The sequence below is a fragment of the Anolis sagrei genome, chromosome 8 (genome assembly GCF_037176765.1).
Source record: "Anolis sagrei isolate rAnoSag1 chromosome 8, rAnoSag1.mat, whole genome shotgun sequence".
NCBI lineage: Eukaryota > Metazoa > Chordata > Lepidosauria > Squamata > Dactyloidae > Anolis > Anolis sagrei.
In genome coordinates this window covers 29,886,730-29,906,928 of record NC_090028.1, presented here as the reverse complement: position 1 = coordinate 29,906,928, position 20,199 = coordinate 29,886,730, and the positions used below count along the sequence as shown (strand labels likewise).

General features: G+C 42.0%; 1 protein-coding gene across 1 annotated transcript in view; it reads left to right on the top strand.

Moving 5' to 3' along the window:
- CEP89 (centrosomal protein 89) overlaps positions 1–20,199 on the top strand; it is a 91,693-nt gene that overhangs the window by 71,398 nt on the left and 96 nt on the right. The window lies entirely within an intron of this gene.

The following is a 20,199-nucleotide window of genomic DNA, read 5'->3' as shown; positions in this document are numbered from 1 at the left end:
GGATTTAAACCTGGAAGTCATCGATTTTTATAGTTTTAAATTGTTTTTTATATGAATTTTATTATGTGATTTAACCTATTTTAAACTATGTGTTTATGTGTATTCAGCATCTAATTGTTGCCACTCTGCCTTGAGTCGCCTTCAGGCTGAAAAGGGCAGGATAAAAATGTGGCAAATAAATAAATAAATAAAGTGTGTGTCCCTCGGTGGCACCCATGTAGAGAATTTTATTTATTTATTTCGGGCTTTTATATCCCGTCCTTTCTCAACCTCCGCAGAGGGACTCAGGATGGCTAACAAATCGGCACCCCATGGGGCCCACATCAAAACATAAATATACAATTAACATTAATGTAATAAAAACAATATAAAAACAGACAACAAATAGTCAGTGGTCACCGATTTAAATCATTATCCAATGATTTAAATTGGTGACCACTGACAAGAGAAGGACTCATAACTGCCAAGTTTAATTGGTTTCGATCCACAGGAAGTGGGCCCTCGTGTGATATACTTCACTTGCTTTGACTACCATCAGATCTGCTGAAGATGCCAGCCACAGATGAAGTCGAAATGGAAAAAGGATAAAACCCTGCTAGAACATGCTGGCCATTCAGCCCGGAAACATAATAATAATAATAATAATAATAATAATAATAATCTTTATTTATACCCCGCCACCATCTCCCCAATGGGGACTTGGAGCGGCTTACATGGGGCCAAGCCCAGAACAACATGTTACAGCAAAATAAAATCAAAACATAAACAACAAGCAACATCTTTTAATTTGTGCAACATCTTGTAATTTACCTGAAACTTTTGGAACATGCCTCTAAAAGTGTGAAAGCCAAAATGGCACCATGTTTTAGCTTTTTATACTGTTTTATATTGTTTTATACTGTTTTATACTGTTATTATTATATTGCTAGAGTCCCCAGTGGTGCAGTGGGTTAAACCCTGTGCCGGCAGGACTGAAGACCGACAGGTTGCAGGTTCGAATCCGGGAAGAGGTGGATGAGCTCCCTCTATCAGCTCCAGCTCCTCCTGCGGGGACATGAGAGAAGCCTCCCACAAGGATGATAAAACATCAAAAATCACCCGAGCGTCCCCTGGGCAACGTCCTTGGAGACAGCCAATTCTCTCACACCAGAAGCGACTTGCAGTTTCTCAGGTCGCTCCTAACATGACCAAAATTATATTGCTGTTAAACTGTGTATTTATGTTTCTGATGTGGGCGCCATGGAGTGCCGATTTGTTAGCCGTCCTGAGTCCCTCTGCGGAGGTTGAGATAGGACGGGCTATAAAAGCCCTAAATAAATAAATAAATAATAATAAAAGCTCTTCTTCCCTAACTAAGCCCAAGACCTTAACTTCAGATCTTTTAAAATGGGGTAGGGGAGCGGTAGAATTCCCAGAGAAAGGGCAGGGATGTGTCTAAAATGCCCCGGAAAAGCCGCGTACAGCCCCAGAGACTGCATTTCTTCTCTATTCTATGTGTTTAAATTCTGGCACCTATTCTAATTTTCTTCTCCTTTTAATTTGTACAGACTCAAGATTGACGAGACTGTCATTTGTTCTGTCTAGATGTTCACTTGGCAGCCTTTCACTCAATCAGCCTGGTTTCAGAGGCAGGTTGCATATTTTAGGTAATAGTTGAGCTATTTCGCATTTTAGCCCCTTAAGGTTTCTGGCGTGGATGTGGTCATCTGGCCTGGCAACGTGTTACTTTTTAATTTGCCCATTAGTTCTAAAGTGCCGCCCTTGGTTACCTCTGTTTGAACTGATTCTTGAGCTGTTCTACTAGGAAAAACAACATCAGCAAATGTTTAGGGCAGAGGTGAGTTCTGTAGTGAAAACAAAGCGAGGAAGTGTATTCGGTTTTCTAGATGTCCTAATCATCCACAAACCCAATCAAGAATTGGGCCACACAGTGTACAGAAAACCTACACACACAGATAGATACCTATATAAAAACTCCAGTTATCACCCAAGTCAAAAAAGAATCTCAGTTAAAGCCCCGGCAGACTGTGCAAAAAGAATCTGCAAAGCCCACCTCCTCCAAGGGGAACTGAACCACCTCAACTGGGCTCTACAGACCAATGGAGACTCCACCTCAGACATCAGAAGAGCTGCAAGACGGAGAACAAGCCATAAGAGTCAAGACAAAGATCCACCCAGAGGAAAAGTGTTCTTGCCATACATCAAGGGAACCACTGACTGCATTGGGAAGTTGATGAGGAAACACAACATACAAACTATCTACAGACCCACCAAGAAAATCCAACAAATGCTATATTCAGCAAAGGACAAAAGGACAACTCTTCAGGAGTCTACTATATACCAGCAATACCCAAACACGAATCAAGGAACATGAAAGGTATTGCAAACTAACTGAACCAGAGAAGTCAGCCATAGCAGAGCATTTGATGAACCAATCTGGACACAGCATATTATTTGAGAACACAGAAATGCTGGACCACTCTCGCAACCACCATGTCAAGCCACATAGAGAAGCCATTGAAATCCACAAGCATGTGGACAATTTCAACAGAAAGGAGGAAACCATGAAAATGAACACAATCTGCCTACAAGTATTTAAAAAAACTCTAAAATTAGGACCGTAAATAAAGAACAATACGTTGAAAATGGGAATTTGGGAAAATGGGAATTCTAGACAAGAAACAACCAGGGCCAGCTAACACCTGATTTCTGGTAATTAATTGCAACACTCATACTTGCCTCCAACAGACAAGAGTTCTTTCTCTCACCCTGGACATCATTCCACAGATATATAAACCTCACTTGCCTAGTTTCCAACAGACCTCACAACCTCTGAGGATGCCTGCCATAGATTTCGGCGAAACATCAGGAGAGAATGCTTCTGGAACATGGCCAGACAGCCTGGAAAACTCACAACAAGCCAGTGATTCCGGCCATGAAAGCCTTTGACGACACATTGTTTTCAGGTTTCTTTATCCTATTTGCCTTCATCATCCTTGCAACAACTTGTGTTCTTTTCCAACTCTTCTAGGATTTTAATTCCTACCACGTGATTTTCCTCATATGCATATCTTCCATTTCAAGATAGTTTGTGTTTTTGTAAGTTTTTCGGGCTGTATAGCCATGTTCCAGAAGCATTCTCTCCTGACGTTTTGTCCTCACAATCTCTGAGGATGCCTGCCATAGATACAGGCAAAACGTCAGGAGGGAATGCTTCTGAAATATGGCCATACAGTCCGAAAAACTTACAACAAGCCAGTAATCCTGGCCACGAAAGCCTTTGACAGCACATTCAAGATGGTCTGTTTTTTATTTGTCCATGGGCTTAATTTGCAGATTGATAGAAAGGAAAATTGGCTAAAATTAAGGAATATGTTGTTGTTATTCATTCGTTCAGTCGTCTCCGACTCTTCGTGACCTCATGGACCAGCCCACACCAGAGCTCCCTGTCGGTCGTCCCCACCCCCAGCTCTTTCAAGGTCAGTCCAGTCACTTCAAGGATGCCATCTATCCATCCATCTTGCCCTTGGTCGCCCCCTCTTCCTTTTTCCTTCCATTTTCCCCAGCATCATTCTCTTCTCTAAGCTTTCCTGTCTTCTCAAGATGTGGCCAAAGGACTTTATCTTTGCCTCTAACATCCTTCCCTCCAGTGAGCAGCCGGGCTTTATTTCCTGGAGGATGGACTGGTTGGATCTTCTCGCAGTCCAAGGCACTCTCAGCACTTTCCTCCAGCACCACAGCTCAAAAGCATCGATCTTCCTTCACTCAGCCTTCCCTAAGGTCCAGCTCTCACATCCGTAGGTGACTACAGGGAATACCATGGCTTTGACTAGGCGGATCTTTGCTGCCAGTCTGATGTCTCTACTCTTTACTATTTTATCGAGACTGGACATTGCTCTCCTCCCAAGAAGGAAGCGTCTTCTGATTTCCTGGCCACAGTCTGCATCTGCAGTATTTTGGGTTCATCGATTTAGGAAGTGTTGGTGTTGCAGTCCAAAACGCCTGGAGAGAGGGCCCAAGTTGGCCCAGGCCTGCTTTGAATGATAAATAACAGACAGGTCTGACACTTGGCAGGTGTGTAAACCTTCTGTGTGCCGTTTTCAGCCCTCTAAACTCCTAATGCAAGGCACAACCTCCAAACAGAAAGGAAGGCACCCAAGGCTTGCGTTCAATTGCCAGAAGAAAGCAAATTGCAAACTCCTTTGTTTTCCTTTGAAGCCCTAATGACAAATGAGTGGGAGACGGTAGCAATTAGCAAGGCTCGAGTCTGGGATACAAGAGAACAGCAGCGGGGCTTTCTTTTCTTTTCCCTGTTGCATCATTAACAGCCCTCCGTAGATTAAAAAGTAGTGGCGTGATTAGGATTTGCATGTTGGGGACAGGAAGGCCTCATCGACAATCCCTTCCCAGACCCAAATCTGAACCCCTGAATAAACAAACAGGGCTCTGATGCAAGGATAGATTGGCCCTTTTCCGCTGATAATGTCTGATGCATCTTTTCTCTCTATTTCAGTGTGACTCATCGACTTAGGATCAGGCGAGGAGGAAGAAATAAAACCTAATTCCGTCATCAGCTATCGTTTTTCACTTTGATAAAACAGGTTAAGCAACTGAATAAAGAAAAAAATGTTTCCGTGTCAGGAGCAACTTAAGAAACTACAAGTTGTTTCTGGTGTGAAAAAATTGGCCGTCTGCAAGGACATTGCCCAGGGAACACCTGGATGTTTTACCTTTCTGTAGCAGGCTTCTCTCATGATTAAGGGTCTGGAGAACAAGCCCTATGAGGAGCGGCTTAAAGAGCCGGGCATGTTTAGCCTGAAGAAAAGAAGGATGAAAGGAGATATGATAGCCATGTATAAATATGTGAGAGAAAGTCACAGGGAGGAGGGAGCAAGCTTGTTTTCTGCTTCCTTGGAGACTAGGACGCGGAACAATGGCTTCAAACTACAAGAAAGGAGATTCCATCTGAACATGAGGAAGAACTTCCTGACTGTGAGAGCCGTTCAACAGTGGAACTCTCTACCCCGGAGTGTGGTGGAGACTCCTTCTTTGGAAGCTTTTAAGCAGAGGCTGGATGGCCATCTGTCAGGGGTGATTTGAATGCAATATTCCTGCTTCTTGGCAGAATGGGGTTGGACTGGATGGCCCATGAGGTCTCTTCCAACTCTGATTCTATGATTCTATGAACTTCCTGACTGTGAGAGCTGTTCAGCAGTGGAACTCTCTGCCCAGGAGTGTGGTAGTGGCTCCTTCTTTGGAAGCTTTTAAGCAGAGGCAGGGTGGCCATCTGTCGGGGGTGCTTTGAAAGCTATTTTCCTGCTTCTTGGCAGAATGGGGTTGGACTGGATGGTCTCTTCCAACTATGATTCATTGATTCTATGAAAAATGTCCTTATGGCAAGTTTGTTTTCCAAAGCCTTTTCCAGGATGTATTTTAGAAGCCACGGGTCTCTGGTATCTTCCTTTAATTGACATTCTTTATTTATTCTGATGCACTTTGCCCTTTTCTTAAGCTTAATAAGAGGGAAGTGGGGGGAAAATCTAGGATGGGCACAACCTATACAACATTTTTTATAACTCTTTGGCCTATTTCATATTATATATATATAATATGCATGGCCTGTTGCCCAGGACAATGACTATATAACTGTGCCATCTTAACAACTACTGAATTAAATGCTTATCTCAGTAATTACTCCGAGTTAAAGTCCACAGTGAATGAATTATGGACTTTAACATGAGGCATCATCATAAAACCTCTTGCCTCTCTCGTTCTAATAATATCCAGAAGGATGATATTACAAACCAGCCGATGGGCTTCTTTTCCTACCAGATGGAGGACTTGTCTCAGTTGCTGGAGTCATTTGTATATATTTTTTCTCATTTGCATAAACGTAACCTGCATAAACCTCATTTGCATAAACGTACCAGTAAGGTAATGCTCAAGATCCTGCAAGGAAGACTCCAGCAATACATGGAGCGAGAGTTGCCAGATGTTCAAGCTGGGTTTAGAAAAGGCAGAGGAACGAGAGACCAGATTGCCAATATCCGCTGGATAATGGAGAAAGGCAGGGAGTTTCAGAAAAACATCTACTTCTGCTTCATTGACTATTCTAAAGCCTTTGACTGTGTGGATCATAATAAATTGTGGCAAGTTCTTGGTGGGATGGGCATCCCAAGCCACCTTGTCTCTCTCCTGAGAATGCAAAGCTGGGGTGAAAATTGCTGGAAGAAACATTAACAACCTCAGATATGCAGATGACACCACTCTGATGGCCGAAAGCGAGGAGGAGCTGAGGAGCCTTCTAATCAAGGTGAAGGAAGAAAGCGCAAAAGCTAAGTTGCAGCTAAACATCAAAAAAACCAAGATTATGGCAACAAGAATGATTGACAACTGGAAAATAGAGGGAGAAAATGTGGAGGCCGTGACAGACTTTGTATTTCTAGGTGCAAAGATTACTGCAGATGCAGACTGTGGCCAGGAAATCAGAAGACGCTTACTTCTTGGGAGGAGAGCAAAGTCCAGTCTCGATAAAATAGTTAAGAGTAGAGACATCAGACTGGCAACAAAGATCCGCCTAGTCAAAGCCATGGTATTCCCTGTAGCAACCTACAGATGTGAGAGCTGGACCTTAGGGAAGGCTGAGCGAAGGAAGATCGATGCTTTTGAACTGTGGTGTTGGAGGAAAGTGCTGAGAGTGCCTTGGACTGCGAGAAGATCCAACCAGTCCATCCTCCAGGAAATAAAGCCCAGCTGCTCACTGGAGGGAAGGATACTAGAGACAAAGTTGGAGTACTTTGGCCACATCATGAGGAGACAGCAAAGCCTAGAGAAGACAATTATGCTGGGGAAAGTGGAAGGCAAAAGGAAGAGGGGCCGACCAAGGGCAAGATGGATGGATGGCATCCTTGAAGTGACTGGACTGACCTTGAAGGAGCTGGGGGTGGTGACGGCCGACAGGGAGCTCTGGCGTGGACTGGTCCATGAGGTCATGAGGTCACGAAGAGTCGGAGACGACTGAACGAATGAACAACAACAACAACAACCTGCTTGTATACACTTGTTTGCTGCAAAAGGCTGTCAAGTCAACTTCGACTTATGGTGACCCGTCCTGCAAGAGGCAAACATGGTTGCTTCTTTGGAAACTTCCTATGAAGAACACCTCCAAGTCACCTTGCCATCCATAGCTTTGCTCAGGCCTTGCAGACATGGGGCCACGGCTTCCCAGATTGAATCTACCCACCTAGAGTAAAATTTCCCCTTTTCCCTATTGCGTCATATTTATTTATTTATCGTGTCATCCGCAACCAGAACATTGTATTACATTTCTAACAGGACAAAACAAACAAACAGATAAAAAAAACCACACAAATTTTGCAAACTTGGTAGCTGATTAAATGTCCTTTGACCAGTATCTGGCCACTTGGAGTGCCTCTGGTGTTGCCGCAAGAAGGTCCTCCATCGTGCATGTGGCAGGGCTCAGGTTGCATTGCAGCAGGTGGGCAGTGGTTTGCTCTTCTCCACACTCGCATGTCGTGGATTCAACTTTGTAGCCCCATTTCTTAAGATTGGCTCTGCATCTCGTGGTGCCAGAGCGCAGTCTGTTCAGCGCCTTCCAAGTCGCCCAGTCTTCTGTGTGCCCAGGAGGGAGTCTCTCATCTGGTATCACCCACGGATTGAGGTGCTGGGTTTGAGCCTGCCACTTTTGGACTCTCACTTGCTGAGGTGTTCCAGCGAGTGTCTCTGTAGATCTAAGAAAACTATTTCTTGATTTAAGTCGTTGACGTGCTGGCTGATACCCAAACAAGGGATGAGCTGGAGATGTCTCTGCCTTGGTCCTTTCACTATTGGCTGTAACTTCCCGGCGGATGTCAGGTGGTGCAATACCGGCTAAGCAGTGTAATTTCTCCAGTGGTGTAGGGTGCAGACACCCTGTGATAATGCAGCATGTCTCATTAAGAGCCACATCCACTGTTTTAGTGTGGTGAGATGTGTTCCACACTGGGCATGCGTACTCAGCAGCAGAGTAGCATAGCGCAAGGCAGATGTCTTCACTGTATCTGGTTGTGATCCCCAGGTTGTGCCAGTCAGCTGTGGCTAATAATAATAATAATAATAATAATAATAATAATAATAATAATAGAATAATTATACCACTCGGGCCATTTAATCCAACCCCTTTCTATCGTACAGGAAAAGCACAATCAAAGCACCCCTGACAGATGGCCTCCAAGGAAGGAGCTCCCACCACATGTCTCAATGCTTACAGTTCAAAAGCACATAAAACAGAATGCCAGGATGCAAGATAGGAAACGGGCCAAGAGTTGATGAGCATTGGTCTCCCCCAAGTCTTGGAAGGATCACTCTGTTGTGAACATTGTGTTAACACTGTGACTGATCTAATGTGGAGCGTGTTTGTGTTGTAAATGCCATGCTGACCAAACATTAACCACGCCATCCCTGCTTTGGATAATAATCTATGCCCAAGAAAGAGTGTTGCCCGCCGGGTGTGTATTCCAACACCAAGAGTAGCAAATCATTCATCTCTCTCTATTTATTTGAAAGCTATTCACAGAAGGTGATCCATATCAACATTAGTTCCTCCACCAAAGGGCAGAGTTCAAGAAAGAGGATTTATATGGGTGACCTCTTAAATTATGAAGATTATGGGAACTGTAGTCTGTTTTTTTTTTAAAAAAATTTATTACATACTATTGCATTTTGTACATCAACCTCTTTAACATATTGTTTTATTGTTTTGCTTTGACAATTCCCCTCCTTTTCTCTTTTTTTTCCTTTTTTTTTCTTCCCCGCCACAGTGCTCCCCTCCACCCGTCTCAAGCCACCATTCTTACATTTCATCTGTCCAAAATTTCATTTCTTCTTGTGACGGTAATTTTCCTTCCTTATTTTTTAATCCATTTACCACAAATCTTCCCCATACAGCATCAAAATCGCTTTGTTTCCATATACCTTTTTTAACCTTTAATATACATGTCAATTTATCATTTATTGCTATTTTCCATGCTTCCTTATACCACTCCTCTATTTGTATATTCATTTCTTTTTTCCAATTCCTTGCTATAAGCAGTCTTGCTATAGTTAATAAGTTTGTTATCGCTTCTTTATCCTCCTTTTTCAATTGCTTATTGTTATATAATGATAGTAAGGCTATACAAGGACTTTTATCTATTTTCATATTCATTATAATTTCTATTTCTCTAAATACTTTCTCCCAAAAATTATTTACATATTTACATTGCCACCACATGTGTATATATGTTCCTGGTTCTTGACACCCTCTCCAACAATTTACTGAGTTATTTTTATTCATATATGCTATTCTTACCGGTGTTAAGTACCACTTCCATATTAACTTGTAATAATTTTCTTTAACTCGTATCGATAAATTTTTTAAATGTCTTTGTCCCCATAGTTGTCGCCACTCTATTTCACTTATTTTTATCCCTAAATCCTCTTCCCAAATCTCTTTAAGGGTGCACTTTTTTGTTTTTTCATCCTTCATTTCAATTAGTATCTTATAGATTTTGCTAATTATACCTCTCAAGTTTTCATGTTCTTCTACAGCCCTTCCCTTCTGTATTATTTGTTCGAATTGATTGAGTTGGCTTCCATTTCTATTATTTTTTTTCCAGTTCATTAACCATTGTTCTAATTGTATACAATGAAACCATGACAATTTTATTTCTTTAAACTCTTCCAACATCATTTCCCTCTTCATTTCCACCTTCATCCAATCCCCTATCCTATCTAAATTTATTTCCCTTGCCTTTTTATCCATTGCTTTTTTTAAATTTTTTGGGAATTTCTTTTCCATCACTATTGGGGTTAAAATTGATCCTTCCTTTATTAACCTCCCCTTATATTTATTCCATACTTTCAGTATGTTATTCAGCATTGGGTTTCTAATTTCCCTCATTTCTTTTCTAGTAAACTGTTTAAAAAATATATTCCAAGTTTCATCTTCCACTTTTCCTGAATCATTACTAAGCCAATCTATTCCCTCTTTCTTGACCATTCCTTCTATAACCAAACTTAATCTACTTGCTTCATAATATTTTTTTATATTAGGTAGCGCTAGTCCACCCTCCTTTTGCGATCTATACCATAACTGTTTATTTAGTCTGTTCCTTTTACTTCCATTACAGTACTTATTAATCATTTGTTGCCATCTAGTTAGTTCTTCTTCTGTAATTTGAAGTGGTAGCATCCTAAATATAAAATTTATTTTTGGAAGTATTTTCATTTTTACTAATGCTATTCTTCCAAACCAGGATAAGTGTATACCTTCGTACTCTATTAACTTTTTCTGAACTTCTTTTCTTAAAGTTACTACATTTACTTCCTCTATCTCTTTTAAATCCTTAGTTATTATTACTCCCAAGTATTTTAATTTATTCTTAATTCTTATTCCCATTTTTCTCTGTTCTATAAAATCTTTTTCTTCTTCTCTTGTATAATTAAATAGCATCATTTCTGACTTGTTCCAATTAATTTGTAAACCCGTTGCTTTCCCAAATATCTCCAGATGTTCTTTTATTCTGTCCATTTTCTCCACTATGTTTTCTATAAATAACAATGTATCGTCAGCGAATAAGCTCACCTTCTGTTTCTCCTTTTTTCCTAACCCTTCTAAATTTTTATCGTTCCTTATGTTATTAGCAAACAATTCTATCACCATAGCAAATAGTATCGGAGACAAAGGGCACCCTTGTCTGGTTCCTCTAGTCACTTTTATTTCATTTGTCGCTCCATCATTTATAGTTACCACTGCTGAGTTCCTTGAGTAAAATTGTTTTAGTACTCCTTTTATTCTATTTCCCATTCCAAATTTATTCATTATTTCCCTTAATGTCTCCCATTCCACACAATCGAACGCTTTAAAAATATCTAATGATAATATCCCTGCTTTTCCCTTCCCCTTTTTAGCCCAATGAATTTTATTTAGTACTCTCCCTATCAAATTTGACATTTGTCTTCCTTTTACAAACCCACACTGATCTTCTTTTATGTACTTATACATACATTTATTCATTCTGTTGGCTAATATCGCGGACAGTATCTTCGCATCCTGATTAATTAATGATATGTGCCTATATGACCCTGGGTCTGTTAAGTCTTTATCAGGTTTGGGTATTAATATTATTAATGATCTCCTCCATGATTCAGGTATTTTATCTCCCTTCATTATTCCATTATACAATTCCAATAATTTTGGGGTTAAAACTTCTCTAAAGCTTTTATAATATTCTGTCCCTAGACCATCCAAGCCTGGAGCTTTTCCTACTTTTAATTTATTAATGACTTCCTCTATTTCTTTTTTCTTAATAGGTTGTTCCAGTAACTCTTTATCTTTCTCCTCCAGCTTACTCTCCCAATTTTCTTCCACATATTTCCTAATTTCCTCTATGGGGCTTGCTTTGGTTTGATATAGGTCTTTATAAAATTCCTCAAATACTTTCAATTTTTCTTTCATAGTCTGAACAAGTCATTTTCCAAGCTGCGCTTCAATGTTAGCGAGGAAAAACCAAAAACTACTCTTGAAAGGATTGCATCTCCTCCAAATGAGAGAGACATGCATGCTGTGCTAATATATTCACGTTTGAAAGAGTATGTTCCTGGGTTGTTGTGAGTTTTCCAGGCTGTATGGACATGTTCCAGTAGCATTCTCTCCTGACATTTCAGCTCCATTTATGGCAGGCATCCTCAGAGGGGCCCCCGGTGGCACAGTGGGTTAAACTCCTGTGCTGGCAGGACTGAAGACCGACAGGTCGCAGGTTCAAATCCGGGGAGAGTGGGGATGAGCTCCTTCTATCAGCTCCAGCTCCTCATGCGGGGGCATGAGAGAAGCCTTCCACAAGAATAGTTAAAACATCAAAACATCTGGACGTCCCCTGGGCAACGTCTTTGCAGACAGCCAATTCTCTCACACCAGAAGCGACTTGCAGTTTCTCAAGTTGCTCCTGACATGACAAAAAAAAAATCCTCAGAGGTTGTGAGGTCTGTCGGGATCTAGGAAAATGGGGTTAATATATCTGTGGAATGTCCAGGGTGAGTGAAAGAACTCTTGTCTGTTTGAGGTAGGTGTGAATGTAGCAATTGGCCTCCTTGATTAGCATTTAATGGCCTTGCAGGTTCAAGGTCTGGCTTCTTACAGCCAGGGGAATCCTTTGTTGGGAGGATTATCAGTTGGGAGACCATTATCAGTTCTGAGTTGTAAATTGGCACGTAACCTAGAGAGTCTTATATCATTACACATGTGCAGTTTCAGGGTCCTGTGATAAATTGAAGTGGGTCAGGGGAAATCTTTAATGAACGCCTCTCGTAATTGTTGATATTCACCTTTAAGGAGGGTTTGCTTTGGTCATATAGGTAGCCCTGGAAGGCACTTTTAAGGCCCTTTGAGCTCCCTTTCATCTCCCAACGCATTGGACTACCTCTTGCTCACACTCACACACATTCCATTGTAGCAGCGTTGATCAAGAGTGGTGATATTTGGTTATTGTTTAGCCCTAAATCACTGAAAATGCGATCCGATTGCTGCAGAAGATAGGTCACAAATACAGGCATTTTTTATTTCATTTGTTTCAAACCCAGGCATCAAAAGCCATTGTTCTCAATGAGTCTGAGGAAAGCAAATATTTGGGAAGGCTTAGCTGTCTGTCTTAGGCTACTCCAGGTTTTCATTAGCTCACCAGGAGTTAATTAATGTTTATATTACCAACACTACTGTTTTCTCCGTGTCACTGTAACCATTTTCTATCCAAATCTGTTTAGGTTTGAATGTAATTGTCAAGTTCTCTACATGTTGGATGGGAATTGAAGGGAATTGTAGGAGTTGTAGTCCACCTGAAGATCTTAAACTTTGTGATGGATCGAAACAGGAGATACGTTCGGACAGGCAGTCTGGGCTAGAACCATTTAGGGCAGTGGTTCTCAACCTTTCTAATGCCGTGACCACTTAGTACAGTTCCTCATGTTGTGGTGACCCCCAACCATAACATTGTTTTTGTTGCTACTTCATAACAGTCATTTTACTACTGTTATAAATCATAATGTAAATATCTGATATGCAGGATGCATTTTCATTCACTGGACCAAACAGAGCACAAACACCCAATGCAACCACATATAAATGCTAGTAAGGTTGGGGGAGGATTGAATTTGTAATTTGGGAGTTGCAGTTGCTGGGATTTATACTTTACCTATAATCAAAGAGCATTCTGAACTGCACCAGCAATTTGCCATACAGAACTCCCTTGACCAACGGAAAACACTGGAAGGGTTTGGTGGGTATTGACCTTGAGTTTGGGAGTTGTAGTTCACCTATGTCCAGAGGGCACTGTGGACTCACGCAATGGTGGATCTGGTCCAAACTTGGCACAAATACTCAATATGCGCAAACGTGAACACTGGTGGAGCCTGGGGAAAATAGACCTTAACTTTTGGGAGTTGTAGTTGCTGGGATTTATAGTTCATTACAATCAAAGAACATTCTGAACTCCACCAACAATAGAATTGGCTCAAACTTCCCAAAAAATACTGTGTTTTCTGATGGTCTTTGGCGACCCCTCTGACACCCCTTCGCGACTCCCTCAGGGGTCCCGTCCCCCAGGTTGAGAAACACTGGTTTAGGGCTTTCAAAGTTAAAACCAGCACTTTGAGTTGTGCTCGGAAGCTGATTGGCAGCCAGTGGAGCTGGCGTAACAGATGAGTTGTATGCTCCCTGTATGCTGCTCCAGTGAGTAACTTGGCTGCCGACCGTTGAACTAGTTGAAGCTTCCGGGCAGTCATCAAAGACAGCCCCACGTAGAGTGCGTCGCAGTAGTCTATTCGGGATGTAACAAGAACAAGGACCACTGTGGGCGTCAGGCTTCCCAAGGTGCAGGCGCAGCTGATAAATGTGTTTGGACAAGTAGGCTGGGCCGGAACCATATAGGACAGCATTTCTCAACCTGGGGGTCGGGACCCCTGGGGGGGTCACGAGAGGTTTGTCAGAGGGGTCGCCAAAGACCATCAGAACACAGTCTTTTCTGTTGGTCATCTGGATCTTGTGTGGAAAGTTAGGTCCAATTTTATTGTTGGTGGAGTTCAGAATGTTCTTTGATTGTAGGTGAACTATAAATCCCAGCAACTACAACTCCCAAATGTCAAGGTTTATTTTCCCCAAACTCCGCCAGTGTTCACATTGGGACATATTGAGTATTCGTGCCAAGTTTGGTCCAGATCCATCACTGAGTCCACAGTGCTCTATGGATGTAAGTGAACTACAACTCCAAAACTCAAGGTCAATGCCCACCAAACCCTTCCAGTATTTTCTGTTGCTTATGGGAGTTCTATGTGCCAAGATTGGTTCAGTTCTATCATTGGTGGAGTTCAGAATGCTCTTTGATTGTAGATGAACTATAAATCCCAGCAACTACAACTCTCAAATGACAAAACCAATCTCTCCCCGCCCCCAACCCCACCAGTATTCAAATTCGGGTGTATTGGGTGTTTGTGCCAAATTTGGTCCAGTGAATGAAAACACATCCTGCCTATCAGATAATTACATTACAATTCATAACAGTAGCAAAATTACAGTTAGGAAGTAACAATGAAAATAATTTAATGGTTGGCGGTCACCACAACATGAGGAACTGTATTAAGGGGTCACGGAATTAGGAAGGTTGAAAAACACTGGTATAGGGCTTTATAGGCCAAAACTAGCACTTTGAATTGTACTCGGAACTGGAGTGGCAGCCAGTGAAGCTGATGTAACAGGGGGGTAGCTGCTACCCATTGGACAAGTTGAAGTTTTTGAACAGTCTTCAAAGGCAATCCCACGTAGAGTTCATTGTAGTAATCTATTTGGATGTAACCAGAGCGTGGTCCACCGTGATGGCTTTGCACTAAAACTACTACACAGACATACCCATGATTTGTCCTACAACTCCCAGAAATCTCATCCAGTTTACCAGCTGTTAGGATTTCTGGGAGTTGAAGCCAAAATGGAAAATGGATTGTTGGAGGACAGGAAAAGAGTTTTAAAAATGGGCTCAAACCAACCTTGAAAATTGTGGCATAGACACCGAGAACTGGGAAGCCCTGGCCCTTGAGCACTCTAGCTGGAGATCAGCTGTGACCAGCAGTGCTGCAGAATATGAATAGGCACAAATAGAGGGTGAAAGAGAGAAATGTGCCAAGGGGAAGGCATGTCAAGCCAACCCCGACCAGGACCGCCTTCCTCCTGGAAAGCAATGCCCACACTGCGGGAGAACATGCAGGTCAAGAACAGGGCTCCACAGTCACCTACGGACCCACAGCCAGGACACCATACTTGGATAACGAGGGATCACCTAAGTAAGTAAGTACTTCCACAAAGCTATTCTTTGTAATCATTTTATATTGCAGCTACAACTGCGCCAAGTGATCTCTTCCTCTGGGCACAGGTTGTTTTGTTATATATATCAGGAAACCTTGATGTATTATTATAAAGCCCTGGCAGGCTGCAATTTGCTGGCGCCTCCGTTCGGGTTCGCTGCTTAGGCAAATGCCCAGGCCTCTGAAAGGAGCGCAAGTGGAACCAATCAAAGACCTTTTTGGGGGTAGATAAATTAATTGGCCTCTTAATGCTTCTTGGAAGCATTCGGGCTTAATCATTACCTCTTTCCCCTTAACCTCTGTACTTAAGTAGCTGAAGTTTCCCAGCATCCTGCTTCAAAGTCATAGGCGTTCTCCACTGAACGACTGGGAAACTCTCTCCAGAGAAGTGAAGGAAGACACCAGGAGAAAGTCTTCGGATGGGAAACGCAGGATAACGCACAAGGGAGTAAGTCTCAAAAGCTGAACAGCTCTTTTGCAATAATTGTGAGTTTGGGCATTGATTTCAATAGTACTTGGGCTGGAGACTGAGTTTGGCTTAAGTGTTTCTCGTGTTTTGGTGCTGGTTATTGATTGTAATAATACATTTATATACTGTACTAGCCGTCCCCTGCCAGACGTTGCTGTGGCCCAGCCTGATGATCTGGAAAATAAAGTAACGAGAAAGTGTTGTTTTCTAATAAATGTAATTTCTTTATGCTTGTGGGTAAACAGTATTTCTTGCTGTTTCTTTGTCAGTGTTGATGTGGAGATTTGCCTACTCTGGAACATGCAACATACAATTGTCCTTCTTTAGGGGTCCCTTTCAAATCTAGGATACTATATCTCTGTGTGTGAATATCATATATCTATCTATCTATTTATATCTATGACTGGATGCTCTTTGTCAGGAGAGCTTTGATTATATTGTCTTGCCCTGGTGAAGGGAGTTGGACTGGATGTCCTTAAGGAAGCATTTCTCAACTTGGGGGTTGGGACCCTGGGAGGGAGTAGGATAATCCTCCAGGGTGGGTCCGTAGGTGACTGTGGAGCCCTATTCTTGATCTGCATCTTCTCCCGCAGTGAGGGCATTGGTTTCTAGGTGGAAGGTGGTCCCGGTCCAGGTTGGCTTGATGCGCCTTCCTCTTGGCACATTTCTCTCTTTTGCCCTCCATTCGTGCCTCTTCAAATTCTGTAGCACTGCTGGTCACAGCTGACCTCCAGCTGGAGCGCTCAAGGGCCAGGGCTTCCCAGTTCTCAGTGTCTATGCCAGAGTTTTTAAGGTTGGCTTTGAGCCTATCTTTCAATCTCTTTTCCTGCCCACCAACATTCTGTTTTCTGTTCTTGAGTTCAGAGTAGAGCAACTGCTTTGGGAGACGGTGGTCAGGCATCCGGACAACGTGGTCAGTCCAGCAGAGTTGATGGCAGTCCATCGAGGGGGACTGGGGTTTATAGTTCATTTTTCGTTCAGTGCTATATTTACTTTTACATATTTTATTTTATGTTGTGTGGTGTGTTATTGTGGTGTGGTATGTTGTGGGGTGTGTGTTGTGTATGTGTTATATGTTGTGTTGTGTTATGTTAAGGTATGATTGGTTCAAGTCATATCGAATTTAGTAGTTCTAGTGTAATGTTTCTCAACCTGGGGGTCAGGACCCCTGTGGGGGTAGTAAGGGGGTGTCAAAGGGGTTGCCAAAGACCATCAGAAAACAGTATTTTCTGTTGGGTCGTGGGTGTTCTGTGTGGGAAGTTTGGTCCAATTCTATCATTGTTGGGGTTCAGAATGCTATTTCATTGTGGGTGAACTATAAATCCAAACAACTACAACTCCCAAATATCAAGGTCTATTTTCCCCAAACTCCACCAGTGTTCACATTTGGGCATATTGAGTATTTGTGCCAAGTTTGGTCCAGATCCATCGTTGTTTGGGTCCACAGTATTCTCTGGGTGTAGGTGAACTACAACTCCAAAAACTCAAGGTCAGTGTCCACCAGTGACCCTCCCAGGATTTTCTCTTGGTCATGGGATTTCTGTGTGCCAAGTTTGATTCAATTCCCTCATTGGTGGAGTTCAGAAGGCTCTTTGATTTTAGGTGAACTATAAATCCCAGCAACTCCAACATTCCCAAATGACAAAATCAATCACCCCCAACCCCACCAGTATTCAAATTTGGGTATATCGGGTATTTGGGATTTGAAAATACATTCTGCATATCAGATATTTGCATTATGATTCATAACAGTAGCAAAAGGACAGTTATGAAGTAGCAACACAATTAATGTCATGGTTTGGGGGTCACCACAACATGAGGACCTGTATTAAGGGGTTGCGGCATTAGGAAGGTTGAGAAACACTGTTCTAGAGAAAACATTTATTAGATTTGTAACCTGCCTGTCTTGCCCCCATTAGTATCAGGATGGCTTAACATAACATAAGATAACTTTAATTTATGTATCTTCTATCTTCTATACACATAATAAAATGAAAAAAATGTATACATGTGTTTGTGGCAGAGGTGTCCACTTACACAGCCAGCCTCCTTCCTCCACAATCAGGCTACAGTTCCAAGTGCTGAAAAGCCTCCAAAGGCACTCCCTCCACTGACATTGCAGGTTACAGCGAGTGCCATGAACATGTAGCCCAAGCCTGCCAATGTCATCCCCAAACACTATGGCCCACAACCCAAGGAAAGCTTTCATTCCAGGATAATCTCATCCTAGATTTGAGATGTTTCCTCCACCACAGGCAGGCATCCTAGGGTTCCTTGTGTGGAATTTGCATGATCCTGCCCACTTCCTCTCCCTTAACCCTTTCCTATGGCACACAGCAAAAACAGAGAGAAATCAATCAGCAACTGAACAGACAGAAGGGGTTTGGGGGACTGATTCAACAGGATGGAAGTTGTAGTTCACCCTGCATCAAGGCAGAGCACTGTGACCCCCTTCGACAATGGACCTGGACCACATTTGGCATACTGAACCCAAGGGGAAACGACCTTGATTTATGTGTGCTATGCTAATAATATAATATAATATAATATAATATAATATAATATAATATAATATAATATAATATAATATAATATTTTACATATAATATTTAAAATATTACTAGCCGTCCCCTGCCACACGTTGCTGTGGCCCACATGGGGGTTCTGTGTGGGAGGTTTGGTCCAATTCTATCATTGGTGGGGTTCAGGATGCTCTGTGATTGTAGGTGAACTATAAATCCCAAAAACTACAACTCCGAAATGTCAAGATTCTATTTTCCCCAAACTCCACCAGTGTTCACACTTGGGCATACTGAGTAGTTTGGTCCAGATCCATCATTGTTTGAGTCATCTCTGGATGTAGGTGAACTACAACTCCAAAACCAAAGGACACTGCCCACCAAACCCTTCCAGTATTTTCTGTTGGTCATGGGAGAACTGTGTGCCAAGTTTGGTTCAATTCCATCGTTGGTGGGGTTCAGAATGTTCATTGATTGTAGTTGAACTATAAATCGCAGCAACTACAACTCCCAAATGACAAGATCATTTTTTTTTTTTTAGTGAATGACATACATTGGGTTGTTAGGTGTCTTGTGTCCAAATGTGGTGTCAATTCGTCCAGTGGTTTTTGAGTTCTGTTAATCCCACAAATGAACATTATATTTTTATTTATATAGATAATGTAATACAATATAATACTACTAAAAATAATATGATATTATAATTATATAGTTTATATTACATGTAATATTACTAATAATATCACAATATAATGGTCTAGTACAATATAGTAATAAATAATACTGATATTGTTCTATGCTAATAATATAATATATTGTATGCATATATATCTTGAAAGCCACCCTGAATCCCCTTCATGTCGTAAATAAATAAATAAATAAATAAAATGTATAGGAGTTGGTTTGCCTACATCCAGAGAGTACTGAACCCAGCTGACAATGGATCTGGAGCAAACTTGGCACACAGACCCAACATGACCATCTGTAAATACTGGCAGGATTTGGGGGTGAGTGCTCTTGGCATATGGGAGTTGTAGTTCACCCTTATCTAGAGAATACCGAACCCTGTCGACAACAGATCTGGACCACACTTGACACACAGATCCAACATGTCCTGTTGTGCATACAGACCTGATTAGGGAGGATTGACCCACGATTCTGGGAATTGTAGTTCACTCACATTGTTAGGTATTTTCTAATGGGAGCATTCATTAAAAAAACAAAGTCAAAGACTGGCTTTTTTTCTAATAAATAGTGTTAGGAAAGGTAAAGGTTCCCCCCTGACGTTAAGTCCAGTCATAACCGACTCTGGAGTCTGGTGCTCATCTCCATTTCTAAGCCGAAGAGCCGGCGTTGTCCATAGACACCTCCAAGCTCATGTGGCCAGCATGACTGCATGGAGCGCCGTTACCTTCCCACCGGAGCGGTACCTTTTGATCTACTCACATTTGCATGTTTTCGAACTGCTAGGTTGGCAGAAGCTGGGGCTGACAGAGGAAGCTCTTTCCTCTCCCCGGATTCGAAACTGCGACCTTTCGGTCAACATGCTTAGCAGCTCAGTGGTTTAACCCACTGTGCCACCGGGGGCTACTATAAATAGTGTTACTAATTAAATAAATGATATGACCTAACACCCCAAAACAAGCAATGCCTTTTTCAAATAACCTGGGTACCACTAGGTACCCAAGCTAGTGTTTAATAAATTGGAAGACAAGCTAAATCATTTGCCATCCAACAAAACCTATTTACAGACTCAGGTTGGAGGTCTACGGCAGGTGGAAAAGGTCAGCCCTTGATGGCGGCCAAAAACCTCTCTTCTGTCTTGTT